This window comes from Typopeltis vanoorti, chromosome 22 (assembly GCF_054136105.1).
Source record: "Typopeltis vanoorti isolate ZY-2024b chromosome 22, IOZ_Tvanoo_1.0, whole genome shotgun sequence".
Taxonomy (NCBI): domain Eukaryota; kingdom Metazoa; phylum Arthropoda; class Arachnida; order Uropygi; family Thelyphonidae; genus Typopeltis; species Typopeltis vanoorti.
In genome coordinates this window covers 47,219,207-47,240,894 of record NC_143570.1, presented here as the reverse complement: position 1 = coordinate 47,240,894, position 21,688 = coordinate 47,219,207, and the positions used below count along the sequence as shown (strand labels likewise).

The 21,688-nt window shown below is 35.9% G+C and overlaps 1 protein-coding gene across 4 annotated transcripts in view; it reads right to left on the bottom strand.

Moving 5' to 3' along the window:
* IFT46 (intraflagellar transport 46) overlaps positions 1-21,688 on the bottom strand; it is a 214,716-nt gene that overhangs the window by 70,543 nt on the left and 122,485 nt on the right. The gene's annotated exons all lie outside the window — the stretch shown is intronic.

Below are 21,688 nucleotides of genomic sequence, written 5' to 3'. Positions count from 1 at the left end.
TATGTATCAAGACAAGTTTACTAATATAAAAATAAATTCAAAGTTATAAAAAATTTTATTCTGGAGATTATATCATAATTATATTCAAAATTTCCTAATGAATTTTATTTAATTATGTTTAGCATAAGCATTTTTTTTTTTTTAATAATAACCATAGACATGAAGCTAGAGGGCCTATAGTTGTTATTATTAGACAAGCATGGGCCAAAAACATTAAGAAGAGTACAGCTGACCTTTAAAAGATGGTTAAGTAGCAAAAAACAACAAGAAGAAATTGAATATAAAAAAGACAAATGATAGCCAAAAGAGAAACCAGAAAGAGACACAGAGAAAGCTTGGAAAAATTTGTATCATACCTAAAAAAGACACACACAAACATAAAAGAAACTGCAAATATAACTTGCGAAATAGATTTCAAAGAAATCTTAGATTACTTCAGATTTTTGGAGAGATAATACTAACAAAAAAAATTTACACAAATAACTTACAAAATGCTTTAAATGATATAATAATGAAAGAATTAAAGGACAATATAAGAAAAATAAAAAAAGATAAAACAGCAGAAGAAGATGAGATAAACTCCAAACTATATAAATTTGCTGGAAAAAATTTCATCAGAGATTATTAAAATTTTTAAATAAAATATATAAAAATGGACAAATAACAATAGAATGGAATACAAGTATAGTAATACCTATATTTAAAAAAGGGGATAAAACAAAACTTGCTAATTACAGAGCTATTAGTTTATTGCTACAAAATATATAGAATACCTAATGAAAAATTAAAAATATACAGTGAAAAAATATTATTAGAATGTCGAAATGGATTTAGAAAAGGATGCTCTACAATGGATGCAGCTTTTTGTTTAAAACTACTTAGAGAAAAAAGAAGATAATTTAATTTAGAAACTCATCATTTTGTTTATAGATTACGAAAAAGCATTTGACAAAGTAAAACGATATATACTGTTTGATAAATCACAATGTCTATCACTTAAAATGACCAATGGATGACAAAAAGAACTTCTGTCACTAGTACAAAGATGTTAGATAACATAATTTTTAATACCTGTGCAGCCCTGTAAAAATGACATTTGCTTCCATAGTACCAGACTGCCAGGAGAAAGACCATTAAGTTTGATTCTGATTACTAACTGCAGGAATTTTTTGTAAGCTATTTTTTCTGGACTCTCACTTAGTCAATTTCTGGCACAGGAAAATAGGTTTTTTACTCCTGGAAACGCCAGTGTTAATCCCAAACTCATGAAAATCAACCACAGAACTCATATTGTTTCAGACAATAATATACAATGCTGGGACCATGAGATGATGACATTTATCTGTGGTACTCTCTGCCCAAAATGCCCAAGAAAATCATTGACAGCTCTAGGCCAGTTGCCAGGGATAGCTGCCTTGAAATTTATTCCTTTTAAATAAAAGGCATTAGCAAATTTGTTTATTTATTTTAAAGATTTTTAATATTGAGTCAAAAAATGGCCTCCAAATTGTCATCACTGAACAATTTCAGTTAAATGGTGGGTGATAAAGCTATAAATAATATCAAATTAATAACTGCAAACAGGATTCATCTAAAATTTAGTAGCAGTTGATTTCACACTTGAATTTTGTCTTTTGAATTGTCTCCAATTTTAGCAACTGAGAATGTGCAAGTCTGTTCAGAAAAGCGGAGATGAGAGTCTAGAAAATGAACTTAATATCATTTTGCATTTTAAAACTTTATAGAGAATACAGGTAACCCTCGTATAATGCAGATGTTAGGTTCCACAGAAATTCCGCATTATATAAATTGCGTTATGCGAGACTCAGATTACATAGAAAAAGTAGGGATGTTCCGAAATTTTTTTTTTTTTTAATTATATAAACAATGAAATATCCAATAAAAATATGTTTATTTAATTCAGGTAATTCATGTAAGTTAAGAAAACACAAACTATGAAACAAATACATAGTATAAAATTACAAATTGTGCATAAACTTCATTGCCCATAATGCATAAATGTTTTAGGCAAAATAAAATAAAAGTGCATATTTTAATCTTTCATAGCATGAGGATTTGAGGATTGGTTAATAAACATTGGTTTTGTCATGTAATCACCTGATGCATTACTACAAAACAGTAGAGTAATTCTATCGTTGAAAACTTTGAATCCAGAAGATGAGCTTTCATTTTTCGAAATATAGGTGCATGGCATTTTTTCCAAATATAATCCGGATTCATTCGAATTGAACACCTGGTCTGCACTATAAATGTTTATAAACGTTGAGAGCTTTTTGTTAAATAAGATTTCCATCTAAAGGAATTTTCTTTTGGGTGCAATCTTCTATCCAAATCAGAGATATCTCCATTTTTGTCATTAGAATATCATGTTCCAGAGCAACACACTTTGCACTATCATTGACCCAGCAATAACACTTTCTTGGATTTTATGTTCATTTTGTTTGATTGTTCGAATTGTTAATTCATTTAAATTCAAAGTCCTTGCAAAAACTCCTGGTTTTTCTTCATATTTCAAAAAATTAAGGTTTTTAATTTTTTTCTTCGAGAGAAATTAATTTTGTTTTCAATGTTGGTTTTTCCCTTTCATTGCAGTTTGTGGCCATTACTATAAAAATAATTTTTTTACATAAAAAAAGGATTACATATTAATTATGTATGTAACTCGCCAGAAAATAAAGTGCTTTTGAGGTTAACACACTTATGATTTTTAATGCACATTCCTGGCAGAATGTGCATTAAAAGTGCAATTTTCAACAATAAACACTTTATATGGTATACAATTGACGTGCATGCATGCTAAAGGGTATTTCCCCTAATATAAATTCGCTATTTATAACTACATGCACGATAAAGGCAGACACAAATTTAATGAAGATAAAATTTGATTTTCAAGTCGCACAGTGAAAATCATATGAAAAGATAAAGGTTTTCTAAAATTTGTAGACCATGTTTTTATCGAAACCACGTTGTATAAGTACTTCGTTATATGAGGGTTACCTGTACAAATGATTCTACCATGAAATTAAAGGAAATCGGTGGTCACTGTTGCAACTAGTTCATTGTTGATTTTGGTCTACAAATATCTTTCTTAGATTCATGAATCAAAATGGCAGTAGGTTCACTACTTTTGAAACAGAAATTTTTTAGCAAGGAAACCTACTTGTGTTTTGATTCACAGTATTAAAGGAAACTGTCACTGAAAGAAGTTTAATGTACAATCACAAGAAAACTAGGAGATACTTAAACTAGAAATAATGCTTGAATATGTGGCCATTCTTTGCATAATTAATTTATATTTTGATATGTAAACATTAAAAAATAAAGCTAACTACATATAGATCATCTAAAAATATTTGTGTGCAATATCTTAACAAGTAGTATATTAATGTAATGAAGCCACTGATAATATCTGTTATCATAAAATTTAATGAAATGAATACAGCACAAAGAAAAATAATTACACAGCAGGTTTAATCGTTCTGATATTTTATCTGTCACACACATCTTCAGGAATACAATAGTAAAACTGTAATGATGTACAAAAACTTCCACAAGAATAAGTGGAAGAAATTAGACCATTTTAAGCCTAAAATCTCATGAGGGGAATTCTCTATGGGGCTGTTGGGCAGGAAGCCCAAGAACTGACGTTTCCAAAATCTTGGAGAGTTTAACTTACTGGGCACACTTCATCTTATATAAAAATTTCCACTCATTTCAAATGTTTAATCCAAAATTTAGTTTTAAACAATGTTGATATCACAGTTTGTGGTGGGCTTTGATGGCACCTCCTTATTTGCAGATATTCCCCCTTATCCCCATATTATCGATCTTTTAAAAGATCAGATAAAAAGGTACTTCCATGGGCTCTTCCCTCTCCTGCTCTGGCTAATTTCTATATGGAGTTTTTTTTTGAAAAACATGCTCTTGATACTGCCATTCTCAATTCTTCTATTTGACTAAGATATACACTAATGATGATGCATTCTTTATCTGGGCACATGGCTCAGACACATTAGAACTCTTTCCCCTTCCATCTCAACAGCCAGTATCCCAAAATCCAGTTCACTAAAGCAAAAGAAAATAGCAACAGCTTGTCTTTTTTTAGATACTATCTATCCCAATGGTTTAACAGGCCTTTTAAGGCCCACAACCTTCCAAGCATGGTTGGATTTCGTAACCGAAATACGAGGATAGAATGGTCACTCCTATGCCTCAAGGTATTCTTGGCTGTATCCCTGTGTGTTCAAGGGGCCGGTTTGCCTGCTTGCGGGATGAAAAACACCAGATAAACTGGCGGAAAAAACCCTACTGCCCGCGCCCAAGACCGGCTAACTTGGCTATGGCTGAGGAAGATCCTTCAGCTCCTCACGTCTCCGACGGGAATCGAACCTAGGACACTCCTTCCCCAGGCATATGGTTGCGAAGCGCAAAGCCACTAGGCTAACCGCGCGGACTTTTTTTAGATACTCTAATCACATATCTGCCTAATGGTACCTTTTTTTTTTTTTTTTTTTTTTTTTTACAGAAACCCACCTACACAGGTAAATACATAAACTCCCCTCCCCCAACAATATGATGTCATCGAAATCCTTGTCAACAGAGCCTCCAATCTCTGTTCCATCCAGGTTTCCTTTACAGCAAAACTCATCTTTCTTTATTCACCAGACCTTCTTGTCAAATCAGCTGTCCTTCTCATCTCTTCACATCCCTCTCAACATATGGACAACAGTAAAGTCATTATATTATTCCCTGGGGAACTTAAGAAAAAATAGCCAGAACTTCAAAGAAATATAATCTCCATAAGCCTCATTTGACGCTGGTTTCCTTTCTCTGCTTTCCTAAGGATCCACTTCCTCCTCTCTCTGTTCTTGGTGTTTACAAGATTCCTTGTTCATACAACTAGTCACATTATGGTCAAACTGGGATATCTGCCTTTGTGACCACAAAAAAAATACATCTGCCACCTCAACTATGATCAGTCTAATCTAGCTGACCATGCCTTGGATACCTTGCACAGGATCACATGGGAAAAAAATTGACTATGCTTCATCACAGCAAATACAAATTTGAAAAGACTTTTTAATTTTTAGAATCAGCAACAGATTAAAAAAAAAAAAAGCCTAATCTAAATAAATACGGTTGTGTTAAACTTACCAAGATCTAGGAAACTAATTCTTAGGCCTCCTATCCAACAGCATTCATAGAACTTAAGGCTTAAAACAGTCTAATTTCTTCCACTTATTACTGAGTGTGTTATTACAATTTTAATATATTGTATTCCCAAAGTCTCTGTGATAGAGACAAAATATCACAATGATCAAACATGCTATATGATTATTTTATCCATAGCTCAGTCATTATAGACTAAGCGCTTTGGGCAGAAAGACCTGGGTTAGATTCCCATCCACAATGTGAGGAACCTTTACCTGGTCTCTTTCAACTAAGGGTGAGTTAGCCAGTCTCACATGGATGTAGTTTTTTTTTTTTTTTTTTTAAAAAAAAGGAAACTCTGGTTTTTCATCCCCAGAACAGACAAACTGGTCCCATGAACACACACATCTACAGACATAAGACATGCCTGGAGTAAGGATTAACCAACTTATTCCATAGAATTTTCTATTTTGAATGCCTGCACAGTAAAGTGCAGGTCTATGTGTGAACATAAATCAACAACAACATTATACTACTTACAAATAAATAACAAAATAAACATGTTATGACTGCAAAAGCATAAAGTTAAAAATGCTTATTTTATGATCTCTTTACAAGAAATTAGTATATGGAAGTAGGATGGAGTGTAGGCAATCACAGAAAAAAATGAAAGTATTAGGTCATGTTTGAGAGAGAGAGACTACTGTAAATCATGAAAGTTGAGCAAAATAAATTCAGTTATTTTAGTTTGCTCAACTTTCTGCAGCAGTAATTAAACAAAAGAAGATTCTGAATGACAACTAAAGATCAGGTTTAATGTTTATAAATAACAAAAAGCATCAGGAGGGAGGAAGGTAAAGCAGTAGGCTTGCTGAATGACAAATACATAAATTTGAAATGCCCAATTCATTTTCATCATCAATGAATGTACCAGATTTTATGAAAATTCTAACATAATTAATTTGTGATTAATTAAGCATCAAGAACTTCATTGATATAAAAAAAAAAAAACTGATAAAGAAATAAATGTTGAAGAATTACAGAAGAAAATAAACAGGGGGGGGGGGATTAAGAAGTAGTCTAGCTGAACACGACAAATACATTACAAACCTGAAATGTCTAATGTTCATTCTCATCATTAGTGAATGTACCAGATTTTATGACATCTAACAATTAATTTGTGACTAACTTCCCATTCACATTTTTTCAAACTGCTCTATTGCTTCTATATGTTTCAACAGTCCTCTATATGCATCAATTGTTATATCTTGGTTTAAATATTAATGTTACCATACAATATCTGTTTATTTCTCCCAATTCTATCCAAACTCTCATATATATGGTTCTTAGTCAACTGGTTAATTTCTAACTTGGCTCTCGGATCTATATGATAAAAGTGGCATGAATACCATCTTATATTCTGCTAGCCTTGCCTTTGGATATCTTTCTCTTTTTTTTTGCTCCATATACATTCAATTAATCTGCTTCCCACTAACCTCACATTTTCTGTTATGTATTTCCATATTTTCCAGTCTGGGGTCTTTCCCCCAGAGGCAAAGTCACATATCATCAGATGGGTCCCCAGGATACAGATCAGGGAATGGCCATCAGAGAGGGCTAGCTGTGAATAGCCAATAAGCAGTCCCAGACAAGAAGTGGCAATACTAACAGGATGTAGTGGGTTAGTGAACAACTCCTACTACTCTATAAAATGCCACAGAAGTAAAATAATGATACTGCATCAAGGCAAGCTTAGGCTATCCTAAGCCTAAATATAACCTATATGCTCCTTGCTACATCTCTCCCCAGCTCTTCAAGGAAGACTGAGGGTTTGTCAGATAAGTGTTGATGTGCTGAAAGTAAAAAGAAAATGCGATTGAAATCTCATGCCACAGAACAAGAGAAAAGACTCATGCCAGCTCGGATGTTACCCGGTCAAACAAGGTCCACATCCCCAATCAGTATTGGATCGAAAAATCAGCTACTGAAAACAAAGACAAAAAAATCAAACTCAAGCCTGTAAGGAATGGAATATTATAATGGAATATAGAATATTACTAGGCAGATGGAATGTCTGTACACTATGGGCAATTGGAAAATTGCTTGTTTCAAGAAGAAATGAAGAAATACAGATGCAACATCTTGGGTATTTCAGAAATGAGATTGGCATTGTCAGGAGAAACAAATGGTGGAAGAGTTTTCTGGTCAGGAAATGAAAATAAGCATGAAGCAGGTGTAGGTTTCCTGCTAAGTAACAAGGTCTGTCAGGCAATGATAGGATACAAACCAGTTAGTGAAAGGATAATGGTTGCAAGATTCAGTACCCAACCATTTAATATCTCGACCATTCAAGTATATGAGAGAGTGCAGATGAAGACAGAGATATACAACTAGAAATTGATGAGGTGATGAAGCAGGATATACTCGTCATTGGAGGAGACTGGAATGCAAAGATTGGCAGAAATAACACAGGATAGGAAAAGGTTATAGGAACATCTGGATATGGAGAAAGAAATGAATGTGGAGAGATGCTTCTGGAATTTGCCACTGATAACAACCTGATGATTTGCAATACCAAATGCCAACATAGAGATTGTTGTAAATGGACATGGTGCTCCTTTGATGGCAGGCACAGGAATATGCTCTACCTGATATTGATAGACCAGAAATGGAGAATATCAGTTCAACAGTGCAGATTATTCCAAGGAGCTGATATTGCTTCGGACCACAACTTAGTGATTGTGAATATAAGACTAAAACTGAAACAGAAGTACAAAAGAAAGTTCTAAAAAGCTAGAGACATCTCAAGATTAAATGAAGACAGGCTAACAACAGGATATCATGACATACTAGAAACCAAGCTTAAGACAACAAGTGAAAAACAAAATATAAATACAAGAGCCGAACGACTGACTACAGTACTAAAAAAAGGCAGTAGAGGAAATAATTCCTGAAAGAGAGAAGATCAACAAGAAATGGATAACTCAGGAAACTCTGAAATTGGTACAAGAGAAAAGAGAACTGAAACTTAAAAGAGATAATTCAGATGCAGCAGATGAGTTATACTGTCAAAAATGAAACGAAGCACAGAAAGCTGCAAGATCTGATATAGCAAAATGGCTGGAGGACCAATGCAAAAACATTGAATAGTACTATGGAGAAAACAAAACTAGAGCAGTTTATAAACTTATAAGAAATGTCAACAGGAAGTGGCAAACAAGATCAGTAGCAGTCAAAGATGATCAAGTATTGATAAACAAGACCGAAATCATACACAGATGGATAAGATATTGCACTGAACTATATAAAAATCAACTAAGTAATACTGCAACAAACAACTAAAAGCAATCTCTCCACCAGCAGAGATCCTTGAAAATGACATTTTGGAAGAGGTGGTGAGTAAGGCTATAAAACATCTCAAGAACAACAAGAGTCCTGGAAATGATAACATAATAGGCAAGATGCTAACATATGGGAGAGCACTGGTTGTAAAAGAAATGCATAAGCTTTGTAATGAAATATGGAGTCAGGGTATTATTATTATTACATGACACCTCTGGGAAGTCCGAACACTCATTGAGGGAGGGCATCTACAACTCGATCACTCCACCACTCAATCTGCCAACTAAATTACACCACCACCACTAGTATTTCCACAGACAATCACCAACATCCATGCTCATGGCGGTATTCGAACCCACAGCATTTTTAGGATACACCACTCTGCAAACCAGGCCGGCTCCACTTCTCGGGTATGCCCCCTGAGGAGTGGAAAAAATCGGTCTTGGTTGTTCCTCATAAGAAAGGCTATAAAACTTCTAAAGCACTGGAGTACCTAGTGGTTTAGAATGCACCAATTACAGAACTATTGCACTAATAAGTCATCTTGGTAAAGTGCTGGTGATAATACTTACAAATTGTAAGTATTATCTACCTGATGAGCAAGCCAGATTTTGAAAAGATCGAAGTACAGTGCAACAAATAAGACTAATAGCAGAGAAAGCCCAAATAAAGACTGCTATACTGCTATTTCGTGGACTTCAAAAAAGAATTTGATAATATTGACCAAAACATAATAACATGGGCTGTCTTGGAATCCTATGGTGTGGACAACAATTGATCTGCCTCTTAAAAGATATAAACAGCCAAGGAACAGTCAGGATAGCAGGTGTGACTGGAGATTGGTTTGCCACTAGTCAAGGCACAAGACAAGGGGACCCAATATCGCCATCATCTTCATCGCACATCTGGAAAGAACACTAGATAAGATTAAAGAAGAAAGTGGAGGCATTTCAATAATGGCATGAGAATAAACTACCTCTGTTTCGCAGATGACATTGTCCTGATTGAAGAAGATGCAGCAAGGCTGGAAAGGACACTGCAAACACCATACAAAAAAGGAAAAAGACAGAGACTAAATGTCATTTTTTTTTTGAAAAAAACTAAAACAATGATATTCGGACAACAGGAGTTACTGAACAAAGTTACCATTGAAGGATTTCAACTGGAAAATGTGGAACACTTGACACATCTTGGATGCTACATGATGCATGACTTAGACCCAAAAAGAGGTAAAAATTAGAATAGCCTGAGCAACAGCTATCTTAAAAGCCATGGATAAAATATGGAAGAACTGAGCCATAAAGGTACACACTAAACTGCGCATTGTGGAAATCTGTATCTTCAACAGCATGCTCTATGGATTTAAAGCCTGGGTACTCCTGAGAGATTCTGAAACGAGAATATTAGCATTTGAGAGGAGGTGCTATAGATCTTGAGAATAAGCTGGATCCAGAAAGTGAACAATGAGGAAATCTATAGACGAATACAATCAAAAGAAAACCACATCAATTTGGCCATATATGTAGAATGAACGATGAAAGGAAATCAAAACTGCTGTTGTTTGGGATGATTGAAGGAAAGAACAAAAGAGGAAGACCAAACAGAGAATGGGGTGATGACATTGTCAAATGGTGCAGAAACTCTGTATAACAAATGAGTCATCTTGCACAAAATAGAATGCAATGGAAGAATTATATCAAGATGGCATCAGACACCTATGGACTTTGAACACATGGTTGCTGTTTATTGTTTATTGATTTCCATATTTATTTTTTCATGTTCCCTAAATTTTGTGCATAGCTAAAATGCATAAACCTGTAGAACAGGTTATGTCTTTTACGTTGTGCAGTATGGATGGTCTGATAGGATCTCCAATTTAACACGGATTTTGTTTTGTCATCTGTATCATTCAGCTTTCTCAAAATCATAGAAAATAAAATGGCAATTTCAATGAGGTAATATGTCAGATGCTGATCCTACTGGTAACCAGGTTGTGATAGGAGTCCTATTTGATATCATGCAGGATCACAGTCATATATAGCTGAAGCTTAAGTTTAGTATTTACTTTAATATTTTTTTTTTTTTTTGATTTAATCCTTTGAACCTTACAGACAGGAAATCTGGACTAATAGAAGGCATATGTACCTAAAAGATCAGTTTTCTGGCCTTTCCAGATGCCTATAAAATGGTCAGTTAGAGAAAAGGAAAGGATGCCTGCTACAGTTCATATCAATCATATACATGGCAGTGTTAATTATCATTTACTCAGCATACACACAAACTTGAGTCGAGTGACTCTTAGTTATTGTTCTTACATTTACTGCATGAAAATGAAAATAATTTATTAATACCTTAGCATCACTTTGATATTATTGTAATGCCAAAATGTAAAATTTTAACCAAACAACTGAATGAGATAGAAAGTAAAAAAAAAAAAAAGGAAAAAAAAGACAGCAGTGATGTGGAATTTTGAGAGAGATTACAGTCTCGCACACAAGAGAATTGTTAAGAGTGCGATCTGAAGAACATTGAAAGCAAATACAGTGATTCTGAAAATCTGAAGTTACCTTTTCTGTGAAACAATCATGATGAGTATCAGTTGACTTGATCAAATGACAATATTTCAGCCACACATGATGTCAAATTCAAACCACTCAAAAATTTAAGTAGAAAAGAACTTCAGTTCGATTTCAAGCTAGAGTACTACTGCTTATTTATTTATTTTAGAGTTTTTGAGATGAATTCACATGAAAGAGAAACTCAGTGTACAGGAAATAAACCAACAAAAATGTACTGGGCAGCAATATATCTAAGATAAACTAAACAGGTGCTAAAAACATTTCTGTTACACGAATGCAAAAAGTGAATGAAACAAATACACTGTAAATGAAGAGGAGTATGCTGGGAAAGTATGTGCATTGACAGTCAACAGATATTACTGGATGTTTTTTTTTTTATGTTGCTCCTACCCACAAAAAGTTATTAGCAATCCTATAGTACTTTTTGTACTGTGGGTGGGCTAAGGATTCCCCTCCCTATTTTTATCAATTATATATTTTTTTTCATCATCATCATCATCATCAAATTCCTGCCAAGTACCCTCAAGGGGTGTACAGGATATGATAGTACTACATGAAAAAAATTACATCATTATTAATTTCCTATCTACAATTTTCCTCCAAATCAGTCTGTTACTTGTCAAGACTCCCAAAATTATCAGATCTTATATTTCTATTGTCTAAAGCACTTTGTACCGTATCAATCCGCCTTTATCTTGGTCTTCCTCTGGGTCGTTTTGCTGCCAACCTGGCAGAGAACACTTGTTTTGCTAATCTTTCCTCGCCCATTCTGTTTAAGTGACCATACCACCTGAGATTAGTTCTGCTAACGTATTCCTGGATGCTGACAATGTCAAGTTCTTTCCTAATATTATCCTCGTTTTTAATATGATATTGCCATTGATGCCATCTGTTCACGCCTATAATTTCTCTCAGGACTCTCATATCTGTGTCTCTAGTCTTTAGTCAAGTGTTTTACTTCTGACCCAGCTCTCAGATCCATAAGTTAAAACTGGTTTGAACACTGTCTTGTATACAGCTAATTTAGTGTTCCGACTAATTTCTCTCTTATTTCATATGAATTTATTCAGTTGACTTCCCACCATACCAGCTTTGCTGATTCTGTTGTCTATTTCTATATTTAATTTACCATCTTCAGTAAAAATCGTGCCTAAATAGCTGAAATGTTTTACTTGTTCCACAGGTTCTCCATTCACAACACAGTTGACATTTTCAATGATTCTGCCTATTTTCTTTGTCTTTGTCTTTTTATTGCTGACATTCATACCATATCTATTACAACAGCTATTAAATTTAGTCAGAGAATCTTGCAGACTTGTAGCAGATTTATTTAGAAGTATAACATCATCCGCATAAAGCAAAGAGCCGACATTAACATCTCCAATTTTGATATCATGTTTAATACCACTTTCCTTCATAATGCGATCCATATAGATAATGAATAACAGAGAGGATAATGTACATCCTTGTCTCACACCAGATTTAACATTAAACCATCTTCCTGTACTTCCTTCAATTCTAACTGCTGACTCACAACTCAAATAAAGACTAAGTATTGCTTGATATAATGCCCCATTGACACCACATAACTGCAGCGTATTGAATAGCTTCTCTCTTGGCACCTTGTCATATGCCTTTTCCAGATCGACAAAACTTAAATACAGATCTCTGTTATATTCCCATGCTTTCTCGACTATTTGTTGTAAAGTGAAGATCTGATCCTGACAGCCTCTATTTGGCCTGAATCCAGCTTGTTCTTCACCAAGCTTTTCTTCCACAATTCTTCTCAACCGTTTCTCAAGCATACTTGCATAGATCTTGCCAGGAACACTCAGTAGGGAAATACCTCTGTAATTCTCACATGCAGTTTTATTTCCCTTTTTATATATGGGTACTATGAGAGCTCTACTCCAATCATCGGGAATTCGTCCCTCTGTCCAGGCTTTCTGAACTATGCAGTGCACCCACTGTAAGACTCTTATACCACCATACTTCAGCATTTCTGGTTGAATATCATCTACTCCTGCTGCCTTTCCACATTTGAAGCCTTTGATGGCTTTTTCTACTTCGAGTATGGATATGTATTCCTGACTGCATGCCTGGTCAGTGTTTTTTACCACTCTGCTGTCATCACTGCTTGTTTCATTTAGCAGTTTTTCAAAGTAATTACTCCATACTTCAAGGATATCTTTTTCTCCCATTTTCATGTCACCTTTATCATCTCTAATTCCTTTTACAGCACTCTTTCCTCCATTCTTAAACTTCTTCAACAACCTCCAGAATATTTTGCCACTTTCTTGATATTTATTTTCTATATTCTTGCCAAAGTCCTCCCATGACTTTTGTTTAGCTAGTTTTACACAGTGTTTAGCATTCTTGCATTTGTCTCTATGTTCTCTAAGAGCACAAGCTGACTTATTTGACAGGAACTTTTGGTATGCTTTTTTCTTTTCCTTTACTGCCTCTTTAACTTCCTGTGTCCACCAGGGAGTTCTGATTTTTTTATCCTTACAGACAACCTCACCACATGCCTCTCTGGCAGAATCAATCAGTGTTTTCTTCAGAGTTTGCCACTGAATCTCCAAGGTTTGATTCCTGTTCTCAAACTCTTTCATTTTTCCTTCAATAATCTTTGTGTATTTTAGTCTACAGTTCACATCTGAGAGCTCCTCAACTTTTATTCGCTTTAAAACTTTCTTACATGTTATTCTTTTCAATATGAAATTCAATTTTATCCTGCTCAAGACTAAATAGTGATCACTTCCAATTTCAAATCCTCTGTACACTCTGGTGTCCTGCACTGGGGAGAAAACATCACTATCAACAATAACATAGTCAATGAGACCTTTCTTATTCCTAGCCTCTTCTCTCCATGTGAATTTGTGCACATTTTTATGTTGGAACATGGTGTTAGTAATAACCAGTCCATGTCCTGAGCAGAAATCCAACAGATGTTTGCCATTATTATTAGCTTTGCTCTTTTCTCCAAATTTTCCCAAAATATTTTTGTATGTCTCACAATCATTTCCAACTCTGCTATTTAGATCCCCAACAAGGACCAACTTTTCATTTTTCATTGTGTCAGTTGCTTTTTCTAAAGCCTCAAAAAATTCCTCCACTTCTACCTTATGGGACCATAGGCACAAATAAGTCTCATTGTCCAGTTCCCCATTCTCATATTTGCCCACATTACTCTATTTGAGACTGACTGCCATTCAAGAAGATTAGCCTCGTATTTTGTGTTGAATACTATGGCTACTCCTTCTTTTCCTTGATTGTCATTGCCTGAATATAACATTTTGTATTTATTGCTCAGAAAGATCTCAGCAGTTTTGGTCTTTTTTGTTTCAGTCACTCCTATTATGTCGATCTGGAACTTATCTAATTCCTGAGCTAGCTCCATTTCTTTGCCATTCAGGCTTCTTACGTTGATAGTACCGATCTTTAACTCTGGTGATGTTGAGTTGGGGTTTATTTTCAGATTTGTTCCAGTAGCTGACTTTTCGCTGTTCGCCCTGGTTCCCTGGCAAAAACAACGGGGGCCTTGTTTAACTGGGCGACGCCCCAGCCGGCATGAAATTTTGTCATGTTGTACCATCATTCTATATTTTGGTTTAACCAATAAGAATACAATTTGGTTGGCTAAATCCCAAATTGCCAGCCCATCCTCGTCCGTTCAGTATCCAAGTAGATACCCTACAGGGTGCACCACGAGAAGGTGAGGATTGGACATTAGGTCAGAAGCCCTGGTCGGTTCTCCGCATTCCTTTAAAGGCTATGTGGAGGTCTCCTCTCAGTTATACAGCTTTGACCCTTAAGCAGCCCTATATATTTTTTTTGTATTTTTAATTTATTTATTTTTAGACAGTCTGGAAAACCTGCTCTAGAGACCAAGCAGGGAACTTTTCAAGCCACTTCAGGACTCTAATAAGCAGGGTTAGCTGGTTGGTGAGCAGGTACACTAACCACTTGGTCAACCAGGCAAGCAGTGAGATTGCGTAGTTGGTGATATGGTTGTTAAACCATTTGAAGGATGCAGTCAATACATATTTAATGATCAATTTGACACTTTTATTAACATTGAAGAGTGCTCGATGATACATCAATGAAATATTGCATCAGTGATAGTATGTAATGAAAAACAGTGAATAGCAGCAAAATTTTGCAATACAGACCAAAAATTTGTGTTATAACATTCTAGAAAGTTCCACCTTATAAAATTTTCTTCCAAGTTTCAAAATTAAAATAAATGTTTTTCAGCATAACTGAAAAATTGTTGGGGAGCAGAGACTTCAAATGGCTAATATAAATTTGGAAGTTTTCCCCTCAGTTGGTTAGACTATAATAAATTTAGTTTAATCCTTTATCCAAGTGTAAGCAAACAAAGTTTGCACCTGAAGTATCTTCAGGACTGAAGCAACTCGTAGTAAAGGTGGACCAAGCTCTCATCACTCTTTGTCTTAGTATCTCCCAAAATGCAAAGCACATCTCCATGCGGATGACGTGTATAATGCTATGCATTAAAGGAAGGGCCACTATCCAGACCAGTTTCAACCTTTATTGAGGTCTCATCAGTGGGAACCAGACCCAGAAGTGGTAATACTAAGGCAAAAGCAATGGAGAAGTCATATTTACCTATACGAGTTGCAAAAGGTGTACCACCTTATTATTAAATGCCTTAGTATCACCACTTCTGGGTCTGGGTCCCACTGAGGAGATCTCGAATAAAGGTCGAAACTGGTGTGAGTAGTGGCGCTTCCCTTAATGATAGCATTATACATGTCCACAAGGAGATGTGCTTTGTATTATGGGAGATACTAAGACAAGGAGTGATGAAAGCTTGGTTCACCTTCACCACGAGTTACCTTAGTCCTGAAGATACTTCAGGTGCAAACTTTGTTTGCTTACACTTGGATAAAGGATTAAACTAAATTTATTATAGTCTAACCAAGTGGGGAAAAACTTAAAACATCTTTCTCTAAATCCAGAGTAATTTAATAATGAGGTGGTACAACTTTTGGCAACTCGTATAGATAAATATGACTTCTCCATTGCTGCTGTCTTAGTATCACCACCTCTGGGTCTGGCTCCCAATGATGAGACCTCAATAAAGGCCGAAACCAGTTGGAAGCTTTGGTGATGAACGGCAATGTTGTAGCCCATGAAGTTTTAACTGAGGCTTGGCCGTTGCTGTCACCCAGGACATGGGTGGTGTGTGTGTGTGTGTGTGTGGGGGTAATGAATGGCAATGCTGTAGCCTGTGAAGTTAACTGAGGCATGGCTGTTGCCGTTACCCCTCAGATGAGATACGAGTAAATGAGCGGGTCTGTTCGGTGGTGGGGTGAGCCTGCCAAGGTGTAGAGCCAACCAGTTCTGAGAGTTCTCAGTGGCAGGGTGAGCCTGTTACTGAGAGGAACAATGGCGAGTTTTTTGTAGTTTGACCTGTACTTGAACATTCGATAAAGGTCGAAACCGTCTGGGTAGTGGCCCTTCCCTTAAAGCATAGCATTATACATGCCTGCAAGAAGATGTGCTTTGCATTATGGGAGATACTAAGACAAGGAGTGATGAGAGCTTGGTCCACCTTTACCACAAGTTGCCTCAGTCCTGAAGATACTTTAGATGCAAACTTTGTTTGCTTACACATGGATAAAGGATTAAACTAAATTTATTATATGACTAATATAAATGGCTACTTATATAATACACGATTGCAACTAACATTCTAAGTCAAAACAAAGGCCGTATAATTTCTGATTCTAGCAATAGTTGTTGTGATAGTAATCCTGCTCAATATGAGAACAACAGGTTTCGGACACTTGGCTCATGTCCTTGGTCAAGCAAACAGTGGTATAAAGCTACAATCCATGAGATTAATCACAAATAGTATATATGTAGGGTCCACAATGACTTAGATGCTGGTGTGAGTGTCTTGCTTAAGAGAGAAGCCATATGATACTGCAGTCTGAAACTCTTCCTCTGGTTTCTAAAGGTTCTACTAGTCTCAATACAAATGATTTTCTGTTTATTTTCTTGCCTTCTTTCATTCCAAATCTCCTTGCAGCAAGTATTTAGATTGGTTAAACACTTAGATATCATTTTTATTTAAAAGGATAAATCATAGATATAAAATGGAAACCTATTAATGGGGAACAACTACATGTTATCTAGTAATATATCTGTGCCCATGTATTACAAAATATCTAGTAATGGGATGGCAAATGGAGAGTAGGTCAGAACCCCTAAAAAAAATAATGGAGTCAAATAGGCTTTTTGATTACTGACGATCCATATTTTTAACCAAGCCAAGGCAAACAGTTATATTGAGATATTTGCAAATTTGTTTCTGGCTCTATACTATAAAGCTATAAGCAGATACCATAATAAAGAACTTGCCAATCGTGCACCTATTAGCAAATATACACTAAGATTTTAATGCAACAGTAATTGATTTTTATCTCTTTATTTTTACAATTTTTTCAGTATTTTTCATAACAGTAAATGTTTTACCTTCCTATTCAAAATTAAATTTATTATGAAATTTGTTTAGCTACTTTCACATAAATGTGAAAGAAGCTAAACAAAAGTCAGGGCAAGACTTCAGTAAGAATATAGAAGATAATTATCAGGAAGGTGGAAAATGTTCTGGAGGATACTGAAAAAGCTGACATGAAAACTGAAGATAAGTCTATCCCAGATTTGTGGAGTAATTACTCTGAAAGACTGCTAAATGAAGAAAGCAGTAGCAGAACAGTAACAGATTCACTAATAGTCAACATTGTCCTACATTAATAGAGATAGGAACATCAATCCCAGTCATCAGCAGAACACCAATCATTAGATGGAATCTCCACAGGTCCACCTGGACTGTATTTCAGAAACAAATCAAGCAAACCATTAGAGCGATTCCACCCATTCCTAATTACTATCCTATATTTGTTAAATCTGCAGCAAATCTACTCAAATCTGCAGCAAAAGCCTCTATCCCTAGAGGCTACAGAAAACAATATATCCCATGTTGGAGTAGAGAAATTGAGGAATTCCTAGCCAAATATGAGGAAACTGAAGATCCAACTATTGCTAAGGAGCTCATATCAACCCGGGATAAAAACAGAAAGGAAAGATGGATCTCAACCATCAATGAACTCGATTTCGTCACATCTAGTTGGAGAAGCTGGTCACTTCTGAGAAAATTAGGTGGAGCAGAGCCAACAGCACACAAAACAACAGAGATAACTCCTGATCAAATGGCTAACCATTTATTGAAAACCTCTAAGATTCATCCCAGCTCCACAGGAAAACTGCTGTACAAACTTCCACCAGACAAATCCTGAAGACGGAACCCGAGCTTCCTGAACTCGTACACCCAGTATCTTGGGAAGAGGTACAAATAGCCTTAAAACTTGCCAAGAATGGCAAAGCTGCAGGAGTGGATGGTATATTCCCTGAGTTCCTAAAACATAATGGTCAATATGGCCAAACATGGCTGGCTGCCCTTTTCTCAGAAATCATCATGACTGGTAAACTACCAAAGCTGTGGTGAGAAGCCAAAAGAATTGCCGTGCCCAAACCAGGGAAAGATCCAAATGATGTGAAAATCCTACAACCCATCTCCTTGCTTTGCACCATCTTTAAGCTCTTTGAAAGAATTCTCCTTAAAAGAATTTCACCACTCATCGAAAGAGCACTCCCGACTGAACAAGCTGGCCTTCAGGCCAGGAAGAAGTTGCTGTGACCAAGTCCTGGCCCTGACAACTCAAATTGAAGCAGGCTTCCAGAAGAAACTTAAATCTGGAGTCACTTTCATTGACCTAACATCTGCTTATGACACTGTCTGGATCAGGGGACTCCTCCTAAAACTAGGAAATATTATAAAATGTAAAAAAGCTTTCCAACATTTTGATTCTATTCTCTCCAACAGAAAGATCAGGGTCCATATTGGCAGAAAAAAGAGCAAGCCCAGATTCCTTTACAACGGTCTTCCTCAGGGCTCTGTGTTATCCCCTATACTTTTTAACATCTACGTGTATGATCTACCTCATACCAGATCAAGCAAGTATATGTACACAAATGACCTAGCAATCTTACATCAATCCACCTCCTTTCCCAACCTAGAATCAACCTTGAATACAGACCTGAACACCCTGGAAGAGTACTTCAAACAGTGGTACTTGAAGCCAATTCCAACGAAAACAGTGTCCTCAGTATTCCACCTGTACAATGCAGAGGCGAACCGACAACTCAACCTTTCTTTCTGTGGAAAAATGGTAGAACATGAGCCTCACCCAAAATACCTTGGGGTGAGCCTGGACAGAAGCCTGACCTATAAAAGTCACATCACCAACTTCTCCAATAAAATTAAAACCAAAAATAATATCATTTCAAGGCTCGCTGGAACAACCTGGGGTTGTGGTGCAGAAGTCCTAAGGTCGTCTGCACTAGCCCTCAGAGAAGACAAGCCTCGATTAAGGAATTTAATAAACCAATGAGCAACCCACTCCTATCCCTACATCAGATTCTCATAAACCCACCTAGTCTTCACCTCAAATCTAGAAAGCCTCCCTGGTCCATGGACGAACTCTCTTCAGCTGCGCTGCCATCAACATCTGACATATGGAGAGAATACTGGTCCAACAATCTACCAACAAACGGCTTCCTGGTAAAAGATCCCTGTGCTCCGCAGCCGAGGATATAGCTACATTTATGTAGTGAAGTGTTGTGAGAACATGCAGCCTTGTCATACTTGTTACAGCAGGATGATAATTGGCCCTGGCTTGATTATAACAAGTTACTTTTGCTTTATTTAAAAAAAAAAAGGAAAGACTTAGAAAGCAGGTTGTGCCTTTTATGTAATGAACTTTTATATGTTAAGATTTTCATCATTTGTTTCTGGAAATTGTGATTGTACTTTTCACTTATCAGTTTCTTTTAGCCATAAGCATAAATAAGTAACAGAACAGCAGCAGAAAATTTTCAAGAGGAATACAAACAGGAGGCCATATCAATACTTGAGGTAGAAAAATTCATCAAAAAACTTGAAATGTGGAAATGCAGCTAGAATAGATTATGGTCGACCAGAAATACTTAAATACGGAACTATAAAAGTTTTGCAATGGCTACACTGCATAATTCAGAAGGCCTGGTCAGAAGGTCAAATTCCCAATGATTAGAATAGAGGTCCAATCATTGGGAATTTTTGGAAATTGGGAATTTAAAAAAAAAGAATAAGGCTGAGTGCGAATTACAATTAGAGGAATTTGTCTACTAAGTGCTCCAGGTAAGATTTATGCAAGCATGCTTGAAAAAGAGGTTCAGCAAGACTGTGGAAGAGAAACTTGAAGAAGATCAAGCTGGGTTCAGGCCAAATACAGATTGTCAAGATCAGATTTTCACTTCAAGACAAATAGTTGAGAAATTGTGGGAATATGACAAGCATCTGTACTTAAGTTTGATGGATCTAGAAAAGACATACAACAACAACATACTCAGAGAAAATCTTTCCCAAACACTACAATTATATGGAGAAAAATGGAACATTATACAGAACAATAAATATAGGCTATGTAAATTGTAAGTCAGCAGTTAAAACTGAAGGAAATACAGGAAGATGGTTTGATAATTAATAAGGTGTAAGACAAGGATGCATATTATCTCCCTTCTTATTCACCATCTACATGGTTCATATTACAAAAGAAAGTGGCATTAAACCTGATATTAGATCAGAGATATCAAACTCAGCTTTCTGCAGATGAATGCAGTCTAAACACATCCAGTGCAATTGTTCAGGATTCTCTAACTAAACTGAATAATAGCTATAACAAATTTGGCATGAATCAGCAAAAAAAGACCAAAACTATGAAAATAGACAGGAACATAGAAAACTTCAGCTGCATTCTGAATGCAAAGCCTAACAAGTAAAACATTTCAGCTATTTAGGCAGTTTTTTGGGACAAAGGCAAGTCAAATCTGGAAAAAGACGAGAAATAAGCAATCACTTGGTATGGTGGGGATCCAGTTGAATAAATTTGTATGGAATAAGAGAGAAATTAGCCAAAACACTAAACTAGCAGTATATAAGACGGTGTTCAAACAAGTTTTAAGTTATGGATTTGAGAGCTGGGTAAGAAATAAAGCACTTGATCAAAGACTAGCGATCATAGATATCACAATTCTCAAAAAAATTAGGAGCTTGAATAGATGATATCAATTGCAGAATCATATTAAAAATGAAGACATTAGGAAGGAATTTGACATTGTTTGCATTCACAAACGTGTGAGTAGGGCTAATCTAATGTGGTATAGTCTCTTAAATTTAGAGACTGGTAGAGGAAAGGCTAGTAAAACAGGTGTTTGATGCCAAGATGGCAGGAAAAAGTTCCAGATTCCAGAAGAACAGGGACCAGGTGGATTGATTCAGTTAGAAGTGTCTTATAAGAAGGAAATGTTAGATACAACAATATTGGAGTGCTGAAGAGTAACAGACCAATTTTGAAGGGAAACTGTTGACAAGAGTTTATTAATAATATCAGGTGTCGCACGGATTAGATCGTCGGCTTGTCGAGAGCTCCTGAAAAGATCAGTATTATTTTGTGTTA